The following is a 24,082-nucleotide window of genomic DNA, read 5'->3' as shown; positions in this document are numbered from 1 at the left end:
GGACGTTGGAGGCAGTCTGGTGGGGTTGGGTAGGGACCGAACTGGGGTGGCATGAGGAAGGTTGGGTTGGGACTCTGGTTTTGTTGTAGGAAAGAAACCAACATTTATGGGGTCACTGCTATGCTAAACACTTTTTATCTCGTTTGATCCTAATTACCGCCTTTGCTAGGGGGACGTGCTTATTCTTGTCTTAAGAAGGAGGAACCTGAGGCTTAGAAAGGTTAGGAAGCCCACCTAAACTGAAGTCATACTGCCAAAGATCGGCCGAGATTCATTTGAACCCTGATCTGCAGAGTACTACCCAAAAGTGACCACTCACTTTCTCCTCCCAGGTCTCACTGGGAAGGGGAAGTGTTTGGGTGACCTCTGAGAGTCCTCCTGGGTCCCGTTCTGGAAATTGATACCTGCTTTCCATCCCCTCTTGCCCCTGTCCTCCCTCAACTGTGAACTGATACAGAGATTTTTGCCAATGGGGCTCTCAAGAGAGGGTGGGCGGGGGGTGGGGGATCCACCGGAGACTGCAGAACTGGCCTTCCTTGAGTGGTAAGCCTTGTTTCTCAGGCTGCTCTGATATCACTAGAATCCTTGGTGATGAGGGGCCGAGTGCAATTAACACTTTCTTTGTACGTTTTACTGCCACGAAATTAAGAATTGCAACTATTTTACCAGTTCATGCAACTTTTAGCCCATGGACCAACTGTTACCTCCATATACTAGAACTTTTACATTCTTACATTTTAAGACAGGTTGAAATTACTCATCAGACCAAAGGAAAGGATGGGTGGAATGCTATATAAAACCTTGTGTAGGCTGCTATAACAAATGGATTCCAAAATGTATAATGGCACAAGCATAACAGAAGTTTATTTCTTGTTCCTAAGAAAGTACTGGGGAAATTAACGAGTCAGAAGGGACCCCAGTTCAAAGAGGCTCTTTCATCTGTAATATTCAGCTCTGAGGTCAACCTACGGGTTGTCTCCATTGCAGCCAATTGGAAGAGAAAAGAGCATGGGAAAGTGCCACATGGGAGGATTTTATGAGCCGGGCTAGGAAGGCACACAGCGTTTTCATTAACTTCCTTTGCCTGGGTCTCAGTCACATGGCGGCCCCTAACCGCTAGGGGTCTGGGAAATGTAGTCTCTGGCAAGAGACCCCACACAACAGACAGAGGGACATACAATTCCAGAAGATAGCTAGCCTTCTCTCACACCCTGTACCAAGATCAGAAGATCTGTTTTCTAGTACTGGCATTCCTGGTAACTGGCTGGTAATCTTTGCTTATCTGGCTGGTAATCTTTTTATCTGTCAACTGTTAAACAGTTGACATCCAAGGTTTTTGTTTTTTGTTTTTTGTTTTTTTTGTTTTGGCTAAGAAAAGCAGTCTTATTCCATGGGAAGTCTGCTAGTTCTTTGTCTGGATGCAGTGAAGGTCCTGGGCGGATGCACCAGAACTTCTGTCATGCTGAACTTCCATCTTGACCAACCTGACAGCCAAGTGGAGGGGCTCATTTGATCCCGTACTGGGATATTCTTCAGTTCTTCATGGAGCACAGTCAGCACTGATCTGTGGGAGCTGGTCCACATACCACCGGGATCTTCTGAGTGGGCTGTGTGTGCTCCCACCACGCATGAAGGTTTCCCAAGGGGTGAGGTCATACAGAGTTTTAAGGGAATCAGTTATCTATAACTTTTAATGTTCATATGTTTCTTAAAACTGATCAAAGAATATCTACGGTTAAGGCATCTTACCAGTTCTCCCTCTTTCCGCATACAAAGAAAGGTCTCCTGCTTCCTGGTGCTGACTCTTGCGTAACTCACTGTTTCAAGTGGAAAAACCTTGAGGGCACCAAAGTGGTTTTTTGAAATAATTGGCATTACTTATGGTCAGGATATTAAACATGCTTCCTCTATCTCATTAAGAGATACACCTCTAATAAAAATTTTACTTTATATGTTTATTAACGATGTGCATGAATTTATGTTGTTTTGATCAATAATTGTACTATTAATCATTGTAAAGACAACTAAGAATATGTTCTTTAACTTACAGCCTTATAGTCACAGAAATAAATTTTATATTTTATTTATATACAGAGTAATTTGAAATTTAAAACTATTTCACATGAAGATAAAACTCTACAGCAAAGGTGAAACAAGCACGATTTCAAGGAGATAAAGGAATGATTATGTGCTTGAGATGTAGTTACAATTGAGACAGACTCTGCTTTCATGGATGAATCTGCCCGTGGGGGAGACAGAATGTAAAGGAATACCTTGGCAGATGTGCAAAACGATTTTAGGTCATGGTAGGTACTATGAAGAAATAAACAGGGTGGCCCATCCAGGAAAGCTTCTCAGAGGAGGTGACATTTGGTACAGGTCCAGAAGATGTGGTCTCTGTGTTTGAGCAGATGTATCTTCCAGTTGCAGGGGAGGAGCGGCTGAGAAGGGGAGCATGGCTCCTTTCCATTAAAGAAGATCTCGTGCGCATGTATTTTAAATGGATGCTGCTAAGGATCACATTGCTGCGGTATTTACATTCCACTGGATACATTTGAAAGAGTGATCTCAGTTTTATTTTAAAATACTTCAAATATTTCTAAGCTTACCACGTACCAGATAGTTCATCATTTGAAACTATTTAAACTTACAATGAAATACTTTTTTTTTCTCAAAGATTTATTTATTTGACAGATAGAGATTACAAGTAGGCAGAGAGGCAGGCAGAGAGAGAGAGAGAGGAGGAAGCAGGCTCCCCGCTAAGCAGAGAGCCCAATGCGGGGCTCGATCCCAGGACCCTGGGATCATGACCTGAGCTGAAGGCAGAGGCTTTAACCCGCTGAGCCACCCAGGCGCCCCTAAACTTATAATGAAATACTTTTATATCCACTTAAAACATATAAGTGGTGGGGTGCTTGGGCGGCTCAGTTAAAGCCTCTGCCTTTGGCTCAGGTCATGATCCCAGGGTGCTGGGATCAAGCCCTGTGTCCTGGTCTCTGCTCAGTGGGGTGTCTGCTTCTCCCTCTGCTCCTGCTTGTGTGCTCTCTCTTTCTCTTGCTCACTCTCTCTCAAATAAATAAATAAATAAATAAGTAAAATGTTTTAAAAAGTAAAATGTATAATTGACAAAATTGTTGGTCAAGATTTTTTGAGGGATACCTGAGCAAAGAATTTTAAGACCTTTGAGTAGTGGCTTAGAATATGGGCTTTGAGTTTAGGCCACTGGGGTTGGAATTGTGGATCCACTGTTTTGGTTGTATAAACGAAAAGTCAGTTCTGTGAGCCATAGTGTCTGCATCTATAAAATAATACCTTCCTGGGGCACCTGGATGGGTCATTCGGTCAAGCGTCCAACTTTTTGGTTTTGGCTCTGGTCATGATCTCAGGGTTGGGGGATCAAGCCCCACTTCAGGCTCTGTGCTCAGCGTTGGAATCAGCTTGTCCCTCTCCCTCTGCTCCTCCTCCGTGTGCTCTCTCTCTCTCTCCCAAATAAATAACAAATAAATAAAATCTTTAAAACCAAAACCCAAAAACAAAACAGTACCTTTCTTGCATGGAGGAAAACTTAAAAGTTTAAGTGAATCATGCATGTAAAATGCTTAGCTCAGAACAAGAACTCAATATATATTATCTACATATTATCTACATGACCAATATTATAGCTTTACTATCAGCCATTAGGGCCAGTCCAACTCTGCTGTCTCATATGGCTGCAGAGCGAGCTGAAAGGCACATCATCACATCCAGTTCTTTGCTGAACCGGGGTAGCAGCTCCTGGAGGCAAACCCTACCATTCGTGTAGTTCTTTCCTAATTGCTTCATGCGTCACCATCCAGTGCAAATTCCTATTTTTCCTGTTTTACTGATAGTGGAGGCTGATGATCAAAGGGTTGAATAACGTATCGAAAGTCACTCAGCTGGAGAAGGTAGGGCTTGTAGGAGCTGTGATTATAACCAAGTCTCGATCCTTCTAAAACATATTCTTTTATGGGCATACTATACGGCCTCTGTGATGATGTGTGCTTCTCTGCTTTTCCCCGAGCTCTGAGCTCAAGGACCATGTTGTGTTCCAATTCTAAACGCTGGTGCTTCTGGCCCAGCATTCAGTATTTGTTGCTGGACGGTCCCAGCAGAACATATGTTGAGACACTTGCTGAGAAGCCTGCACGTCTGCTGGTTTTGCTCTGACTACCTGTGGTCTCTGTTCCTCATCAGTGAGGAGAGAAGTCCAAGGAAATCAGATTTCTGCTTCTCTCTTCTTCAGTGTCCATGTATCCCTCTCTAGGACAAAGTGAGATACAATCACCAAGAGAGTAGCCTCTCCCTGAGGAGAAGCTGATAGCTTTATCTCCTGCTGCCCTGGGGTGGCTTTATCTTTTGTTCTGTTTGTCTCTCTCTTTCTTTTTTAAGATTTTATTTATTTATTTGACATACAGAGATTGCCTGTGTGTGGCTCATAAAAAAATGCCCCAGAAAAACCAACTCCTTTACCTCTGACAGCCGCACAAACACGTGTGCCCTGAAATGAAACCTTTCATGCCACCCTAGTACCCCCCACTTCAAACACAAGCGTTGTCACCATTCTTCTATTTCATTCCCACTGGCCCCAAACCGTGCATGCGCCGTGAGAACTGACCCAGAGGTACTGCCGACACGCCTAGATTGCTTCCTGGGGTTGCCTCCTTCTGACAGAGCATCAGTTTGCTACAGCTGTCCATTTCCCCCATCATACTGCTGACTTGTCCGTATTACAAGTGTTTAATTGGCGATCTCCCTTCAGTCATTTGAAGGCGCTTCGAGTCAGGGACTGTGGCTGTTTCACTTATGTAATATTCCCAGGACCTAGTGTGTGGAGAATGGATTGGATAGGGAGGAAGGAGGAGTTTATGTTGCGATACTAAGGAAGAAGCAGTGTTGGTAAGAGTGAGAGGTGGCTTGCTTTGGGAGGAGGAAGCGCCAGCATAGGAGATTGTCTGTTGGAGACTTTCAAGAGATAGGTTGCAATCAGTGATTGATTGGATGCGGGTCCTCAGCAAGGCGGAGGTGTCAGAGATGATCTGGACAGAGCTCTGGATGGGTGTTGGTGTAATTGTCTGTAAGAGAGGACCCAAGAGGAGGAGAAAGCTTAGGAAGGAAATTTAAAAAGCTGAGATGGTTAAGTACAGAGACTGAGTTGGCCATCGAGTTGGACGTCAGATTGGTGCTCCCTTACCCCAGTTCTCTAGACCCGACTTCTTTCCTGATTCTGCATCGCTATTTCCAGCTGCTTCCTGAACATTTCCACGTGGAAAGAGCTACAGGCTGCTCACACTCAGCATGTCCGAATTCAGTTTATCATCTTCCTCTAAAGCCTGGGTCTTTTCCTATAATCCCAGTCATTCAGCAGGAATTACCTTTTCCTGCTTCCTCTGTCTCTTTCTGACTGGCAAATCCAAAACACCCATGCTGTGTCAATCTCTTTGATTTGTGTAGTTCTTGGTTTTCTTCTCTCATTTCCATTTCCACTGCGTTACAAATACCCATTTACCCCTGCCCATTTTAATAGCTTCAGATATGTCTCCCTGACACTAAATAAGCATAAATTTCAGACTCCGTCGTATGTCAGCAAATGTCCTTTCCCTTCCAGCCTCTGCCTTATCTGCATGTACCAATCTCATCTGCTTCCCTCTACCGCTCAGCAACCCAACCTTTGAGCAATATACCGTTATCCAAATGTGTGATACTCTCTAATTTGTGCTCCACTTTCCCAGCTTTCTCAGCTTGTCCCTCCCAGCCCACTTTTTGGTCAGTTTAATGTTACCTTTTCAAAGAAACCTCTGTTGTGCCTCTAGTTTAGCTCCTCTGTGGTTACTCTCAAAGAGCTGTTTTCTTTTTCTTCAAGGCACTTATCACTGTGGTGATGGTATTGCTTATGTGACCATTAATTTAGTGACTGTCTCTCTCACTACATCATAAACCCCTTAGAGGTAGGTCTGTGAACATCTTGTTTACCATTGTGTTCCAGCATCCATGCTAGCTGCTGAAGGAATGGCTTTAGATGGAATCTTTCAGAGAGAGAATTTAGAGTGAGAAAAGACAGCCAAGACACGAACACTGGGGAACACCAGTATTTAAGGGGCCAGACATGCAAGCAGATCGCATGAAGAAGTCTGAGAAAAAGCACCACAGAAGGTAAGAAACCAGGGCAGAATGGTGTGATGATGAAAATGTCATGGAGGCAATAATATAGGATAGGACAAAATGCTGCCGAAATCCACACATGTAGTACTCAAGGGTATTCATTAGATTTGTCATCTTTGTCACTGGAGATCAAAATGGTAGTAATTTTCATGGAGTGATGGGCCAGAAGTCAGATTTCTGGGAATTGAGTTCATGAGAGGTCATAAGTAGAGAAATGAACGCATGTTGTTGTTTATAAAAACTTATTTCTGAATTGAAGGAGAAAGATTCGCAGAGGTAGTTAGAAGAGCATATATATTTGAAAGTGGATTTTTTTTTTTAAAGAAAAATACATTTATAAATTGTAGGAAGGACTCTGTGAAGATGTTTGTGTTGAATATATAAGCAAGAGATAGGCTAATCGTCGGAAAGGGTCCCAGACATTATAGAGGACTTAGAGCAACATGTACAGAAATAAGCTTTGATTAAGAGGAGAAACATCTTTGCTTATGAGGGTGGGATATGCCATAAATAAATTAAAAAATTCAAACATAAGAATAGTGTGCATGTAGATGTATTTGTAGGTTAGGAAGCAGATCTGATCCAAGGGATTTTTTTTTTTTTTAAGATTTTGTTTATTTATTTGACAGACAGAGATCACAAGTAGGCAGAGAGAGAGGAAGGGAAGCAGGGTCCCTGCTGAGCAGAGATCCCGATGCGGGGCTCAATCCCAGGACCCTGGGATCATGACCTGAACTGAACGCAGAGGCTTTAACCTGCTGAACCACCCAGGGGCCCCTGATCCAAGGGAGTTCCTGCATTGTGATTCTTATAACTTCACGAAGGAAGGAATGCTCAACCATTCTTTTTATAGAAAGATGAGGGTATCGTGATTAAGTGAGACTATTCCAAGGAAGCAAGATGCTTCAACACCTACACACCAATCAAGATGATACATGACATTAAGGAAATTAGGGCTTAAAATCATACTATCATCTCAATAGACGCAGAAAAAGTGTTTGACAAAATTCAACATCCATTTATGATAAAAACTGCCAACAAAGTGAGTATAGAGGGAACATACCTTGACATAATAAAGGCAATATATGACAAACCCACAGCTAATATCATGCTCAATGATGAAAAGCTGAAAGCTTTTCCTCTAAAATCGGGAACAAGATAAAAATACCCAATCTTATAACTTTTACTTAACATAGTATAGGAAGTCCTAGTCAGAACAATTAGGCAAAAAGAAAGAAAAGACATTCAAATCATAAGGGAAGAAGTAGAATTGTCATTATTTGCATATGACCTAATATTATTCATAAAAATCCTGAAGACTTTACCAAAAAGACTGCGAGAACTAATAAACAAATTCAGTAAGGTCACAGATTCCAAAGTTGATATACAAAAATCTGTTATCTTTTTATACACTAATAACAAACTATTAGAGAAATTAAGAGAACAGGTCCATATATAGTTGTATTAACAGGAATAAAATAGGAGGTGAAAGACCTTTATACATCTATAAGATGTTATAGGTATCCGTAAGATATTAATGAAAGGACTCAAACAAGACACAAATAAATAGAAAGGTATTCTGCTCATGGATTCGAAGAATTAATATCCTTAAAATGTTCATACTATCTACCCAAAGCAATCTACAGATTCCCTGTAATCCCTATCAAAATTCCAGTGGCTTTTTTCATAGAAATAGAATAAACAATCCTAAATTTTATATGGAAACACAAAAAACCCCAAATAGGTAAAACGATCTTGAGAAAGAACAAAGTTGGAGGAGTCACACTCCCTGATTTCAAATCGTATTAACTATACTAATCCAAACAGTATCTTAATGGCATTAAAACAGACACAGATCAATGAAATAGAATAGAGAGCTCAGAAATAAACACACACACATATGGTCAATTAATTTGTGACAAAGGAGGGAAAGGATGGTCTCTTTAATAAATGGTGTTGAGAAAACTGAACAACCACATGCATAAGAGTGAAATGGGACCACTACCGTTACCATACACAAAAGTGAACTCAAATTAATTAAAGACTTGAGCGTAAGACCTGAAGCTGTGAAACTCCTAGAAGAAAACATAGGTGGTGAACTCCTTAACGCTGGTCCTGGTGATGACTTTTTGGATCTGAAGCCACAAGTGAAGGCAAGAAAAGCAAAAATAAGGAAATGGGATTACATCAAACTAAAAAACTTCTGCACAGCAAAGGAAACCATCAATGAAATGAAAAGATAACATACTGAACAGGAGACAGTATTTTCAAATCACATATCTGGTAAAAGATTAATATAAAATTTATAAAGAATTCATACAACTCAATAACAAAAAAAAAAATCTTATTTAATAATGGGCAGAGGATCTAAATAGACATTTTCCCAAAGAAGACATATAACACATGAAAGGATACTCAGCATCACTAATCATGAGGAAAATGCACATCAAAACCACAATGAGATAACACTTCATACCTGTTAGAATAGCTATTATCAAAAGGACAAGAAATAACAAGTGTTGGTGAGAATGCAGAGAAAGGGGAACCCTCTTATACTGTCGGTGGGAATGTAAATTGGCGCAGCCACTGTGGGAAACCATGTGGAGGTTCCTTAAACAAAAATAGAACCTCTGGGCATTTATCTGAAGAAAATGAAAACACTAACTTAAAAAAAAATATGTGCACCCCATGTTCTTTGTAGCATTATTTACAATAGTCAACATATGGGAACAACATCCATCATTGATAGGTGAATAGTGTTTATATGTGTGTGTGTGTGTGTGTGTGTGTGAGAGAGAGAGAGAGAGAGAGAGAGAATGGAATATTATTTCATCATAAAAAGAAGGAAATCTTGCCATTTGTCACAATAGACCTTGAGGACATTATACTTATAGGTGAAATAAGTCAAACAGAAAAACAAATACCATTTAATTCCACTTATATGTGGGATCTAAATACATCAATACAGATGACAGAATGGTGGTTGCGAGAAGCAGGGACCTGGGGTGGGTGAAATGGGTGAAGGAAGGCAAAAATTACAAAGGTCCAGTTATAAAATAAATAAGTCATGGGGTTGTAGTGCACAGCATGGTGACTATAGTTAATAATATTGTATTTTATATTTGAAAGTTGCTAAGAGAGTTGATCTTAAAAATTCACAGCACAAGGAAAACTGTGCATGGTGACGGATGTTAATTAGACTTATTTTGATGATCATTTTGAAATAGATACAAATATTGTACACCTGAAAATAGTATAATGTTATATGCCAATTATATCTCAACTAAATAAAAGAAGAAAGACGATGATACTATGAAGCCAGAATGAACTTCAAGTGGCAGGATTATTTTTATGCCTGGTTTACCCAGTCTTTCACCCATTCTTTTTTGAGGGTTTAAATTTAACTTGAAAGGATCGTGGATGTTGGAGAGTTCTGTGAAAAGCCCGATTTGGACTTAGCGAACTAACCCTGCGATTAAGAACATATGTCTGGCTGTTATATGAACCCAGGCTTGAATTTTGGCTCTGTCACTACAACCTGTTATGTGGCCTTGGGTACTGTAGTTAGTCTTTCTAAAGTTTACTTTCCATAATGAAAAGAGGGAGTACAAATACCCACTTTGCAGATTTGTGAAGATTATATAAGGCAACACATGTTCAATACTCAATAATGAGATTTTTGAATTAGAAACATGACAAGGGTTTCTTCCCCCTTATTATACCCAATTATTCTGGCAGGAGATTTCTTTTAGTTTCTGAGACAACAGTGCAATAAATAAGCTCTGCATCCTCAGGGCAATCAGATGCTCAGCACCAGTGAGCCTATAACACTGCATGAAGTTTGTTGAGTATGGTGGGGATGTTGAGTAGAATCAGTGGAAAATTTGGCTTGTGCTTTTGCGCTTCACTCAACTATGGAACAGTTGGCTAGCAATGTGCTGAGATGCCACTTTTAATCCAACCTTTAGTACCAAATCCAGGTCTACAGTGGTCTTTATGCTCATGATACAGCACCTCAATATTTGTGGCAAACAGAGGACAGGTGGTATGGAATCCACAGTCATTAAGTTGTGCTAAGAACATTCTTAACTATTTTCTCTTGGAAAAAGATTTCTCCCTGAGTTGGTGTGGATCCTGCACAGAATTTCTAACAAATAACAAAGCATATCAGAAAATCTCTAAAACATTGGAAAAATGCATTTCAAGTTCTAAGCAACCAGTGTTATAAAAAAGTTTGTATATTAACCTATGTGCAGGCTGGGATTAGCTGTATAGTAGAGGTAGTGATGGTCTTGTTGAAGGAGTGTAGGGCATCGCAGATTAAAAGAATCTCCATCTCCAATAAAAATAAAGACAATATAGAACATTTTTTCTTGATTATTATGAGCCTTGAAGGAAGACTCTGTTTTCTAGAAAGACATCTAGTGTCATAAGAGATCTTCTATTTAGTACCCTAGTATGAAAACCATCTCTACATTTCAGAAAAGTGGAAACAGCCAAAAAGAGAATAGACATGGTACAAGGAGAAAAGACCAGCAATGATGATGAAATATTAAGGAAATTGGGGCTGATGGTCAGAAAAATTTCCCAAGAGTGAAAAAACACTAGGTAGTTGAATAGTATCAGATGAAATGTTGACAAAAACTATCAAACAGAATTCTGCATTTTGCAGAATTGAGAAGACAGAGATTAGATTTCAGGTGGATTAAGACAGGCAGAATTTATGAGAGAATACTGGAGTGGGGGGAGCTATGCTAGGAAAGAGCACCAGAAATCTGCATATGGCTCCCCTTAAGTCTTTGACTAAATAGAAATCTGTACAAGTGGAGGGTGAACCTTTGGGCAAAGAAAAAAATTTGGTGTATGTAAGGTGAACAATTCTAAAGGCCAAAAAAGACCAAGAATAATTTGAGTTTTTACCAACGAGAGAGAGAGGGAAAGGGAGAGATCTCATTCCACATGTAGAACATTTAATAGAGATCTTGTAAGACTTGAATGTTAGTTGGGGGGCTAAAATAACCCTAGAGTAAAGAATAACCTAGACCCACACTAAAAATCTTAAAAATAAGCATGAGGATAATCAAACTAATCCAAAAGAGACTTAATTTCCTGTCAGAGCAATGTCCCAACATTTTTTAAAGGGATTAAACAAAAGCTAGCACTTAACGATGCAAGAGTTACAATGTTTAGCATCTAAGAAAAAATTATAAGGCATGCAAAAAAGCAGGAAAATGTGACCCAAAGCCAGGAGAAAAAATCAGTCAATATCAAAAAGCTGAAAGATGACAGAGATAATAAACCTAGCAGATAAAAACATGAAAACAGGTATTATAAATACACTCCATAGGACCAATTATTAAACTGAAAATATGGGTAGGATGAGGTGAGAAAAGGAAAACATACAAAGAAACTAAAGGGGAGTTTTTATCTAAAATGAAAATATTACTTGATAAAGAGATTAATAGTAGAACAGACATGACATTTAAAAAAAAAAAGATAATGGGGGCACCTGGGTGGCTCAGTGGATTAGGCCGCTGCCTTCAGCTCAGGTCATGGTCTCGGGGTCCTGGGATCGGGCCCCGCATCGGGCTCTCTGCTCTGCAGGGAGCCTGCTTCCTCCTCTCTCTCTGCCTGCTTCTCTGCCTACTTGTGATCTCTCTCTCTCTGTCAAATAAATAAAATCTTTAAAAAAAAATAGATAAAAAAAAAGATAATGAAAGTTGAAGAGAAAACGATAGAAGCTTTTGACAACATAGCAATAGAACCTATCCAAAATGAAGCTTACACAAAGAGACAAAAGAATTAAGAAAAATAGACCTTTGGGGAAATATCAAATTGACTAACATGTAAACTGGAATCTTTAGAATAGGAGAGAGAGAAAAAGAGAACAGAAATGATGTCTAAAGAAATAATGACCAAAGATTTTTCCAAATTTTGTGAAAAATATAAACTCACAGATTGAGGAAACTCAGCAGACATACATAAGCAAAATACATACTACAAAAACCACACACCAAGAACCTCATAATCAAGCCACAACAAGCTACTGTTTCTGAGAAAAATCTTAAAGGTAGATAGAGGGAAAAAAGGGTGGACATTATGTGCAGAGGAACAAAAGGTAAGAATTACATTAGACTTTTCTTTAGAAACCATGCAAGTCAGAAGATAGTAGTGTATTCTTAAAGTACTGGACAAAAGTTTGTCAATCTCGAATTCTAGACCCAGTGAAAATACCTTTATAACATGAAGATAAAATAAAACTTGTTTTCAGACAAAAAAAGCTATAGGGGTTTGTGACCAGTAGACCTGCACTACAAGAGCTATAGTTCTTTTTAAGATTATTTATTTATTTATTTGACAGACAGAGATCACAAGTAGGCAGAGAGGCAGGCAGAGAGACAGGAGGAAGCAGGCTGTCCGCAGAGCAGAGAGCCCCATGCGGGGCTCAATCCCAGGACCCTGAGATCATGACCTGAGCTGAAGTCAGAGGCTTTAACCCACTGAGCCACCCAGGCACCCCAAGATCTATAGTTCCTCAGGTAGAAAGAAAATGACATCTGCAGAAAATGTAGATCTACATAAAGGAATAAGGAGCTTTGAAAATACAGAGATAAATATTAAGAAGTTTTCTCATTATTTTAAAATTTCTTAAAAGATAATTGACTGCTTAAAGCAATAGTAATAATATATTGAGGGATTTATAACACATGAAAAAGCAAAATGTATGACAACAATATCATAAAGGGCAAGATAGGGAAATGAAGGTATATTATTCCAGTATTCTTACATTGTATGTGAGGCAGTATATAAAATAAAAATGCAAGATGTTATAAATCCTAGGTGAATCCTTAGAAAATAAAGAGATATAGTTAAACAAACCAATGATGGTGATAAAATGGAATTTAAAAATACTCAGTTAATCAAAAAGAAAGCAGGAAAATGTGGAGAAAAACAAAGAATAGATGAGATAAATAGTTAAACAATAGCAAGATGGTAAGTTTAAACACAGCCCTGTCAGTAATTTCATCAAATGTAAATGGTCTAAACTCTGCACCAAAAGCCAGAGATTGTTAGATTGGATTGTAAAAACCCCAATTTTATGTGATCTGTGAAAATTTCTGTCTATATATAAAGACACAAATTAAAATGGAAAGCTTGGGAAAAGATAGAGGTGTTTTAACTAAAATAACAGAAAAAAAACATACTTCAGAATAGGAATATTACCAGGAATAAACATGGATATTTCTCAGTGATAAAGGGGTCAAAAAATCAAGAAAGCACAACAGTTCTAAATATGTATGCACCTATTAAGTAACTTCAAAATGCTTGAAGCACTGACAGATTTGAAAAGAGAAAGAGAAATCTACAATTATAGTTGCAGTTTTCAACACTCTTTTCAATAATTGATAGAACAAGCAGACAGAAAATAAACAGGGATATGGAAGATTTAAGTGACATTTCAATCATGGACTAGTTGACATTTATAAATGGAATATTCCACACAACAAATGCAAAATACAGATGCTTTTCTAATACCTATAGGACATCTACCAAGATAGACCACATGATCAGACATTAAAAAGCCTCCAGGAATTTTAAATGTTTGAAATCATATGTAGTATATTGTCTGATCACAATAAATTAAATTAGAAATAAGTAATAGAAAGCCACCCAAATATCCAAAACATTTGGAAATAATGCAGCATAGTTCTAAATAATGCATAGTTCAAAGCAGAAATTACACAAAAATTGGAAATGTTTTGGTCTGAATGCAAAGAAAATTTGCATTATCAAAATTTGTGAGGTGCAACTTAAAGGGAAATGTGTAGGTTTAAATCTTATATTACAAAAGGATAAATCTCTACATGCATCAGTCTGAGCTTCAACCTTAATCTAGAAATATAGGAGAAAACTAAACCTCAAATCAGTAAGAAACAAATAATAAATCAATGAAATAGAAAACAGAAAAATAATAAAGAACATCAATGAAATTGAAAGCTGATTCTTTGAAAAGATCAGACTAATAAATAAACTTCTAATTGATTTGATCAAGAAACACTGTTGGTGGGAATGCAAGTTGGTGCAGCCACTTTGGAGAACAGTGTGGAGAGTCCTCAAGAAATTAAAAATAGAGCTTCCCTATGACCCTGCAATTGCACTACTGGGTATTTACACCAAAGATACAGATGGAGTGAAAAGAAGGGCCATCTGTACCCCAATGTTTATAACAGCAATGGCCACGGTCGCCAAACTGTGGAAAGAACCAAGATGCCCTTCAACGGACGAATGGATAAGGAAGATGTGGTCCGTATACATGATGGAGTATTATGCCTCCATCAGAAAGGATGAATACCCAACTTTTGTAGCAACCTGGACGGGACTGGAAGAGATTATGCTGAGTGAAATAAGTTAAGCAGAGAGAGTCACGTATCATATGGTTTCACTTATTTGTGGAGCATAACAAATAACATGGAGGACATGGGGAGATGGAGAGGAGAGGGAGTTGAGGGAAACTGGAAGGGGAGATGAACCATGAGAGACTATAGATTCTGAAAAACAACCTGAGGGTTTTGAAGGGGCGGGGGGTGGGAGGTTGGGGGAGCCAGGTGGTGGGTATTGTGGAGGGCATGTATTGCATGGAGCACTGTGTGTGGTGCAAAAACAAAGAATACTGTTACGCTGAAAAGAAATTTAAAAAAAAAAAGAAACAAAAAGGATACATATATTACTAATATCAGTAATGAAAAGGGGCTATCCCTAAGATTCTTCACACTTTGAAAGGGTAACCAATGGAATGTTATAAACAACTTGGTGCCAGTGAACTCCACAACCTGTGTAAAATGATTAAATTCCTTGAAAGAATTTCTATTCTATTTCAGAAATCAATAGGGAATCTAATATCAATTAAAATATTAATTCACAATTAGAAACCTTCCCACAAAGAAATTTGTGGGCCCAGATGCCTTAGCTGGTGAATTGCATCAAACACTCAAGGAAGACAGGAGCCTGGGTGGTACAGTCAGTTAAGCATCTGCCTCTTGGTTGCTCTCTCTCTCTCTCAAACAAATAAATATTTTAAAAGAACCACTCAAGGTAGAAAAACCACCAATCTTACATAAACTTGTTTTGAGAATATAGTAGAAGAAACACTTCTCATCTCATTTTATGAGGGCTACATTATCCTGATATCAATGCGAGACAAAAAAATTACAAGAAAACCACAGACCACCTTCCTCATGAGAATGAATCACAAGGGGCACCTGGGTGGTTCAGCCAGCTGAGCATCTGCATTGGCTCAGGTCATGACCCCAGGGTCCTGGGATCAAGCCCCACATCAGGCTCCCTGCTCAGTGGGGAGTCTGTTTCTCTCTTTCTCTCTGCCACTTTCTCTCTCAACTAAATAAATAAATAAAATCTTTTTTTAAAAAAGGAAAAGGAATAAATGAATCATAAATCTTTAGCAAAATATTAGCAAACCAAAAATGAAATATATAAAAAGCATAATACCTCATGGCCATTTTGATTGATGCAGGAAAAGCATTTAAAAAAATTAACATCCATAATAATAATCTCCCATTAAACCAGGAATAGAAGGGAACCTCCACAATCTGATAAAAGGCTGATGATTGCACACCTCTATGAATATACTAAAGCCACTGGATTGTGTACTTTAAGTGGTTGAATTTTTTGACATGTGAATTATATCTCAATAAAGCTGTTTTTAAAAAAAGTACAAATTATTACTAATGTATCACTCGTGGACCTGAATGATTTTGCCCTAAGCTCAAGAAGAAGACAAGGATGTTCATTCACTCTCTTCTCTTCTAGTCAACATTCTACTGGACATTCTTACCAGTGCAGTAAGACAAGGAAAAGAAATAAAGGGTATACAAATTAGAAAGCTACAAGTAAAACCATCTCTGTTTGCAGATGACATGATCAAACCTGCAGCAAATCCTCACTAATCTACAAAAAAACCTGCTAGAACTAATAATATTTTTAGCAAGATCTCAGGATACAAAATCAATATGCAAAAATCAGTTGCATTTCTGTATATTAGTGATAAACAAATAGAAATCTGAATAAAAAACAAGACAATATCATTTGCAGTAGCATCCCAAAACATGAAATACATGAAATCTTTACCCTGAGAGCTAGAGATATTTCCATGAGAAATGAGAAAACCTAAGTGAATCGATTTACTGTGTTTACATCTGGCAAGACTTAGTGTTGTTAGAATTTCAATTCTCTCCAAATTGATTTATAGATTCAATGAAATCCCAATAAAGTCAGTATTGCTATTGAGTCAGTATTATTAAAATGTCACTTCTCTCTGAGTTGAGTTATAGATTCAATGAAATCTCAATAAGAATTCTAGCAAGCTTTCTTGTAGAAATTTCCAGGCTGGTTCTATAACTTATATGAAAATTTAAATGCCTAGAATAACCAAAACAATTTTGCAAAAGAATAGAGTTAGAGGATTTACACTTACTGATTTTGACACTTACTACAAAGCTATAGTTAATCAAGATAGTGGGTTATTGGTGTAAGTTCAGGCACATAGATCAGTGAAACACAATAGAGAGTTTAAAAATAGACCCATGTGTGTATGGTCAACTGATTCTCAACAAAGATGCCAAGGTAATTCAATAGGGAAAGGATTACTTTTTCAACAAATGGTCTGTAACCAACTTATTATCTACATTAAAAAAAAAAAGAACCTCAACCCTTACTTTATCACACACAGAGATTAACTTGAACTGGATCATAATCCTAAGTGTAAATGCTAAAACTATAAAACTTCTAGAAGAAACTTTGTAACCTTCATGTAGGCAAAGATTTCTTAGGACACAAAAAGCTTAAACATAAAATGTTTGAATTGGGCGACATGAAAATTGAAAGCTTTTGCTGCTCGTAAGACAGGGTAAGAAAATGCAAAGGCAAACCTCAGACTGGGAGGAAATATTATCAGTACATATATCTGACAAGGACTGCTTTTCAGAATATATAAAGAACTCTTATAACTTGCTAATAGAATCAATAAAAAGTCTCTAAAAATGGACAAATTTGAACAAACTCTTTACCAAAGAAGATATACAGACAGCCAGTATGTGCATGAAAAGATGCTCAATATCATTTATCATTAGGGAAAGAAAATTGAAATCACAAATGTGGTGTTACTATACATCCACTAGAACATTAGAGTGGGATCACCTGGGTGGTGTAATTGGTTGAGTGTGTTGACTCTTGGTTTTGGCTCAGGTTGTGATCTCAGGGTTGTGGGATTGAGCCCCTTGTTAGGCTCTGCACTCAATGTGGAGTCTGCTTAAGACTCTCTCTCTGTCAAAAAAAAAAAAAAAAAAGAAAGAAGGAAAGAAAGAAAGAATATAAGAATATTAGAATGAATAAAATTAAAATGACAGTACCAATTGTTAGTGAGATTATGAGGTAACTAGAACTCCCATACACTGCTGATGGGAATATAAAATTTTATAACCTTTTTGGAAATGAGTTTTTTTTTAAAGATTTTATTTATTTATTTGACAGACAGAGATCACAAGTAGGCAGAGAGGTAGGCAGAGAGAGAGGAAGGGAAGCAGTCTCCCCACTAAGCAGAGAGCCCAATGTGGGACTCGATCCCAGGACCCTGGGATCATGACTGGAGCTGAAGGCAGGGGCTTTAACCCACTGAGCCACCCAGGTGCCCCTGGAAATGAGTTTTGACAGTTTCTCATAAAGTTAAACACATGCTTACCCCATGATCAAGCAACCCCACATTTAGGTATTTAAGAGACATGTAGGCATATGACCACATAATGATTATACACAAATGTTCCTTGACTTTTATCTAAAGTAACCCAAACTGGAAACAACACAAATGTCCACCGACAGGTAAATGTATAAATGAAATATTGAGCAATGGGATACTATTCAGCAGTGTAAGTGAAGGAACTACTTAGACTGCAACAACGTGGTTCACTCTCAGAATAGGTATGGTAAGGGACAGAAGTCAGATAAAAAGGTGTAGATATTATATAATATTCAATGACATGAAACTCCAAAGGAAAAATGTACCATGTATTTATAGAAAGCAGATCTATGATTGCCTGGGTACAGCGATGGGGTGAGATCAGCTTGGAAGAGACCTCAAGGAATGACATTTTGTGGTGAGGGAAATGTTCTATATTTTTTTTTCCCTTTTTATTAATTTTTTCAGCGTAACAGTATTCATTCTTTTTGCACAACATCCAGTGCTCCATGCAAAACGTGCCCTCCCCATCACCCACCACCTGTTCCCCCAACCTCCCACCCCTGACCCTTCAAAACCCTCAGGTTGTTTTTCAGAGTCCATAGTCTCTTATGGTTCGCCTCCCCTCCCCAATGTCCATAGCCCGCTCCCCCTCTCCCAATCCCACCTCCCTCCAGCAACCCCCAGTTTGTTTTGTGAGATTAAGAGTCATTTATGGTTTGTCTCCCTCCCAATCCCATCTTGTTTCATTTATTCTTCTCCTATCCCCCTACCCCCCCATGTTGCTTCTCCATGTCCTCATATCAGGGAGATCATATGATAGTTGTCTTTCTCCGATTGACTTATTTCACTAAGCATGATACGCTCTAGTTCCATCCACGTCGTCGCAAATGGCAAGATTTCATTTCTTTTGATGGCTGCATAGTATTCCATTGTGTATATATACCACATCTTCTTGATCCATTCATCTGTTGATGGACATCTAGGTTCTTTCCATAGTCTGGCTATTGTAGACATTGCTGCTATAAACATTCGGGTACACGTGCCCCTTCGGATCACTATGAATGTTCTATATTTTGATTTTAGTGTTGTTAACATGGGTATAAACATTTGTCAGAAGTCAGAGAATACATCTGTAACATGAGACATGTAAACTATACCTTATTAAAACTGTCCTTGTGTATAGTGGTCGCTCTGTTGTATTTTTTTTTAATTTTTTAATTTTTTTAATAAACATATAATGTATGATTGGCCCCAGGGGTACAGGTCTGTGAATTGCCAGGTTTACACACTTCACAGCACTCACCATAGCACATACCCTCCCCAATGTCCATAAAGCCACCACTCTCTCCCTGCCCTCCCCCCCACCCAGTCACCCTCAGTTTGTTTTGTGAGATTAAGAGTCTCTTATGGTTTGTCTCCCTCCTGAGCCCATCTTGTTTCATTTATTCTTTTCCTATCCCCCAACCCCCCCACGTTGCATCTCCACTTCCTCATATCAGGGAGATCATATGATAGTTGTCTTTCCCCGACTGACTTATTTCGCTAGCATAATACCCTCTAGTTACATCCACGTTGTCGCAAATGGCAAGATTTCATTTCTTTCGATGGCTGCATAGTATTCCATTGTATATATATACCACATCTTCTTTATCCATCCATCTGTTGATGAACATCTAGGTTCTTTCCGTAGTTTGGCTATTGTGGACATTGCTGCTATAAACATTCGGGTGCATGTGCCCCTTCGGATCACTACATTTGTATCTTTAGGGTAAATACCCAGTAGTGCAATTGCTGGGTCGTAGGGTAGCTCTATTTTCAACTTTTTGAGGAACCTCCATGCTGTTTCCAGAGTGGCTGCACCAGCTTGCATTCTCACCAACAGTGTAGGAGGGTCCCCCTTTCTCCACATCCTCTCCAACATCTGACGTTTCCTGACTTGTTAATTTTAGCCATTCTGACTGGTGTGAGGTGATATCTCATTGTGGTTTTGATTCGTATTTGCCTGATGCCAAGTGATGTGGAGCACTTTTTCATGTGTCTGTTGGCCATCTGGATGTCTTCTTTGTAGAAATGTCTATTCATGTCGTCTGCCCATTTCTTGATTGGATTATTTGTTCTTTGGGTGTTGAGTTTGCTAAGCTCTTTATAGATTTTGGATACTAGCCCTTTATCTGATATGTTGTTTGCAAATATCTTCTCCCATTCTGTCAGTTGTCTTTTGGTTTTGTTAACTGTTTCCTTTGCTGTGCAAAAGCTTTTGATCTTGATGAAATCCCAATAGTTCATTTTTGCCCTTGCTTCCCTTGTCTTTGGCGATGTTCCTAGGAAGAAGTTGCTGCAGCTGAGGTTGAAGAGGTTGCTGCCTCTGTTCTCCTCCAGGATTTTGGTGGATTCCTTTCTCACATTGAGGTCCTTCATCCATTTTGAGTCTATTTTCGTGTGTGGTGTAAGGAAATAGTCCAATTTCATTTTTCTGCATGTGGCTGTCCAATTTTTCCCAACACCATTTGTTGAAGAGGCTGTCTTTTTTCCATTGGACATTGTTTCCTGCTTTGTCGAAGATTAGTTGACCATAGAGTTGAGGGTCTATTTCTGGGCTCTCTATTCTATGTGTCTGTTTTTGTGCCAGTATCATACTGTCTTGATGATGACAGCTTTGTAATAGAGCTTGAAGTCTGGAATTGTGATGCCACCAACTTTGGCTTTCTTTTTCAATATTCCTTTGGCTATTTGAGGTTTTTTTCTTGTTCCATATAAATTTTAGGATTATTTGTTCCATTTCTTTGAAAAAAATGGATGGGATTTTGATAGAGATTGCATTAAACATGTAGATTGCTTTAGGTAGCATAGACATTTTCACAATATTTGTTCTTCCAATCCATGAGCATGGAACATTTTTCCATTTCTTTGTGTCTTCCTCAATTTCTTTCATAAGTACTTTATAGTTTTCTAAGTATAGATTCTTTACCTCTTTGGTTAGGTTTATTCCTAGGTATCTTATGGTTTTGGGTGCAATGATCGCTCTGTTTTTGAGGGCAAGTTCTTGTAGGGAAACTTTGTCATGGTGTTGACAGTTTCATCATTGTATAAAGCCTTTTTCTGTATTGAGTACTGTGCCAGACATTCCTGTGACTTTTGTGCTTATATTTAAGCTGTGATGGGACATAGTGGATTGAGGGGGAAAGGTAAGGATTGAGGAGGGATCAAAGATGTGTAAGTTGATTTATTCAACGAATATTTATTGAGCACCTTATACATGCCAGCATGCACTAGATACCCAACATATGCAGGGGAGTACAAATAGTCCTTGACCTCTAAGAGCTCGGTCTCCAAGGGTGCAAACTAAAGTACAGTGTTGTAAGTGCTGTGATAAAACTGTGAACGACTTACATAGGGGAAGTTGTTAACTCTCCCCAGTGGGTTTGGGACTGAGGGGGTGATATTTACATTTGCTTTAAATTTAATGCCCAGTGGTTAAAATCATATACCTTAGAACAAGAGAGATAGAGATTGGAATCATGGCTCTGCTACCTACTCTCTGTATCAAATGAGAATCAAAACAGGGTGCCACGAATAATGTATCACAGTATCAGGCATGTGTATGCCAAACAAGTAAAAGCATTGTATTAGGAGGATCTAGACTCAGCTGCTGTAACAAAGACAAAGAGAAGGGGATGGGGTAGGGGGGTACTATTCTGAGTTGAAGTAACCACATAACAAAGGTATGAAAGGGCCCTATTTGGAGAACAGTGAGTTCAGTGATGCGAGAGAGTAGGGAACTGGCTCGGGCCAAGGTGAATGTATGACTTGAAGGTCAGGATGAGGCCAGATCATGACAAACTGGAATAGGAGCCTTGAACTCTTTCCTATGGGTGCATTCCTATTGCAAGTTCCTAAGCAAGGCAATTTCCTAAAAAAAGATTTTTAGGAAAACTACTCTGGTGACAGTACGGAGAATGACCAGGAAGAGTCAAGTGCAGAGCGTCTAGTTACTTGGCTCTTGCATTGGCTCAACCCAGAGATAATGGACGTGTATGTCAGGGGCAGTGACTAGCACACAGAGGAGGCTCTAGCCTGAGATGTCTCAAAGAAGTTGTCCATAGAATTTGGGGACCCCTAGGAACTAGAGCATTTGAAGATGACTCTGGGATAGCTAGTTTGGGTTTTTGGGTAGATGGTACTGCCATCAGTAGAGACAGGAGCTTCACGAGGAAGAGAAAGTTTCTGTAGGGAGTTACGAGGCATGAAAGTGGATGCTTTATTTGTGGAAGGCAGAGATTTTGAAAGTGTCTTGGTGGGGTACTCTACTCAGTACAATATTTTTGAGTATCCTTCATTCGATACACAATTACTTATAAATTGCATACATGCACTATTACTCCAACATTTATATGTGTTATAAAACATATACAAAATGGGAAAAAAAGATGAGATGAGATAAACATATAAATCAAAGTTGTCATTTTGTTTCTGCACACCAGTGCATTGTCTTGGGTAGTAAGTGGGGTGTGTTCATTCTGCTTTGGACTCACTGGAGTATGACACCAATTGTTGGATCTGCCTATAGCATTGTGGAGTAGAGAAATGGTGTCTCTTTCTCCCCTTCGGGGACTCTCACTGACCCATCTTTTCTTCTTTCTTTCTGGATTTTTTTTTCTTTTCTTTTTTTTGGGGGGGGGCAGGTTTACAAGTTATTACCCTCTAGGAGCAACATGTGTGAAATTTCCTTAACATCTCTGGTGCATAGCCCTAGAAGGTCATTATAATTCAAGTGAAGCAAGATTTTAACTGTTTGACCTGTGATACAAAGTAACTTCCCCCTTACAAGCTGGCTAAGACCAAGAGACAGGGGCTCTGCACCAGAAGTCCCAAGCTGGACCCAGAGGAAAGTGTGCACGGTCAGGCCCAGCAGAGAGGATTGTGAGGAAGTTTATTTACTTCACTACCACTCCTCCCTAAGATCAAGGTGGAGAAAAGGAGAGTGTGTTAGATTGGCTCAGTGGCTCAGACTGAAGCATCGGGGACTCTTATATTTAAAATTGATGTCCCTGCGAATGTGCGGCTTGAGTGTATGCAAAGTCCTGCCTTTCTATTTCAATTTCCTTTTTGGTTACCTGAGACCAGCTATGACAACCCACTGTACGTGGAAGGCTAGCGCTGCCAGCTTTTAATTTGGAGAACACAGCACTTACTCTTGATGAATTGGTCCACTAGGACCTGGAGTAGAATCTGAAACAACTCTGGAGGTCTGTGGCAAGGAGACAGAAGGAGAGAGAGAGTTAATCAACCTTCACCCAGGCAGCCTGTTGACAGATTTCTAGGCTGACTTAATCAATGCACTTAGTTCTCAAGGAAGACCTGAAAATTATCTGGACTGATTTCACCATATTTCATCCTTCTCGTGATGTTATAGCTATAAAGTGACTAGCCTGGGATTCCTTTTTAGGGCACACAGAAGAAGAGAAGAAAACCCCATATTTTCTTGTGGTCCAGATTGAAGTGAAAAAAATGGAATGAGCATATAGAAGTTGAGCTTCTGAGCCAGCTTAAGCTTCACTAGCACGTAAATCATTTTTCAGTCTATAATAAAGTTAACAATTAAAATCTTTCTGGTATCCAGAATCAATGTCAACCGCAATCGAATTGGGGCAGTGAACCCAAGAACTGCATTCACTTCAGCTGTAAATCATAAACCCATCACCCTCCAGAGCAGAAGCAAAAGTGAAGAAGTCAGTGAGCACTGTAATAGGTTCCATATGTTGTTTTAAAGAGTCTTTGAGAAAAAAAAAAAAAAGGAAAGAAAACCCTTATTCTACAGATCAGCATACTTTTGTAGCAGAAATTTACATTTGTGAATGAGAAGTGAAAGAACTAACAATGTCAATTTTTTGCTTCTGTTTTCTGCCACTTTTTAAAAATAAGGAAATAATTGTTTAAGTCTGGAAGGGCAGGGCTGGGGAAGCATGATTGGAACCCAAGCAAGTAGAAGTGCACAGGGGACTTGAAAGGAGGGAGGAAGAAGCTGACTGTCAGCTTTGGTAGATAAGGAAGCATAGATTAGGAAACACAAATTCTAATAACGCTCTTGGCTTTTCCCCTGCGACATGAGTGTAAGGAACTGGTGTTTCTCTTTAAGCATTAAAGTTACAA

This window comes from Meles meles, chromosome 17, assembly GCF_922984935.1.
Source record: "Meles meles chromosome 17, mMelMel3.1 paternal haplotype, whole genome shotgun sequence".
NCBI lineage: Eukaryota > Metazoa > Chordata > Mammalia > Carnivora > Mustelidae > Meles > Meles meles.
Note: the sequence above shows the minus strand (reverse complement) of the source record.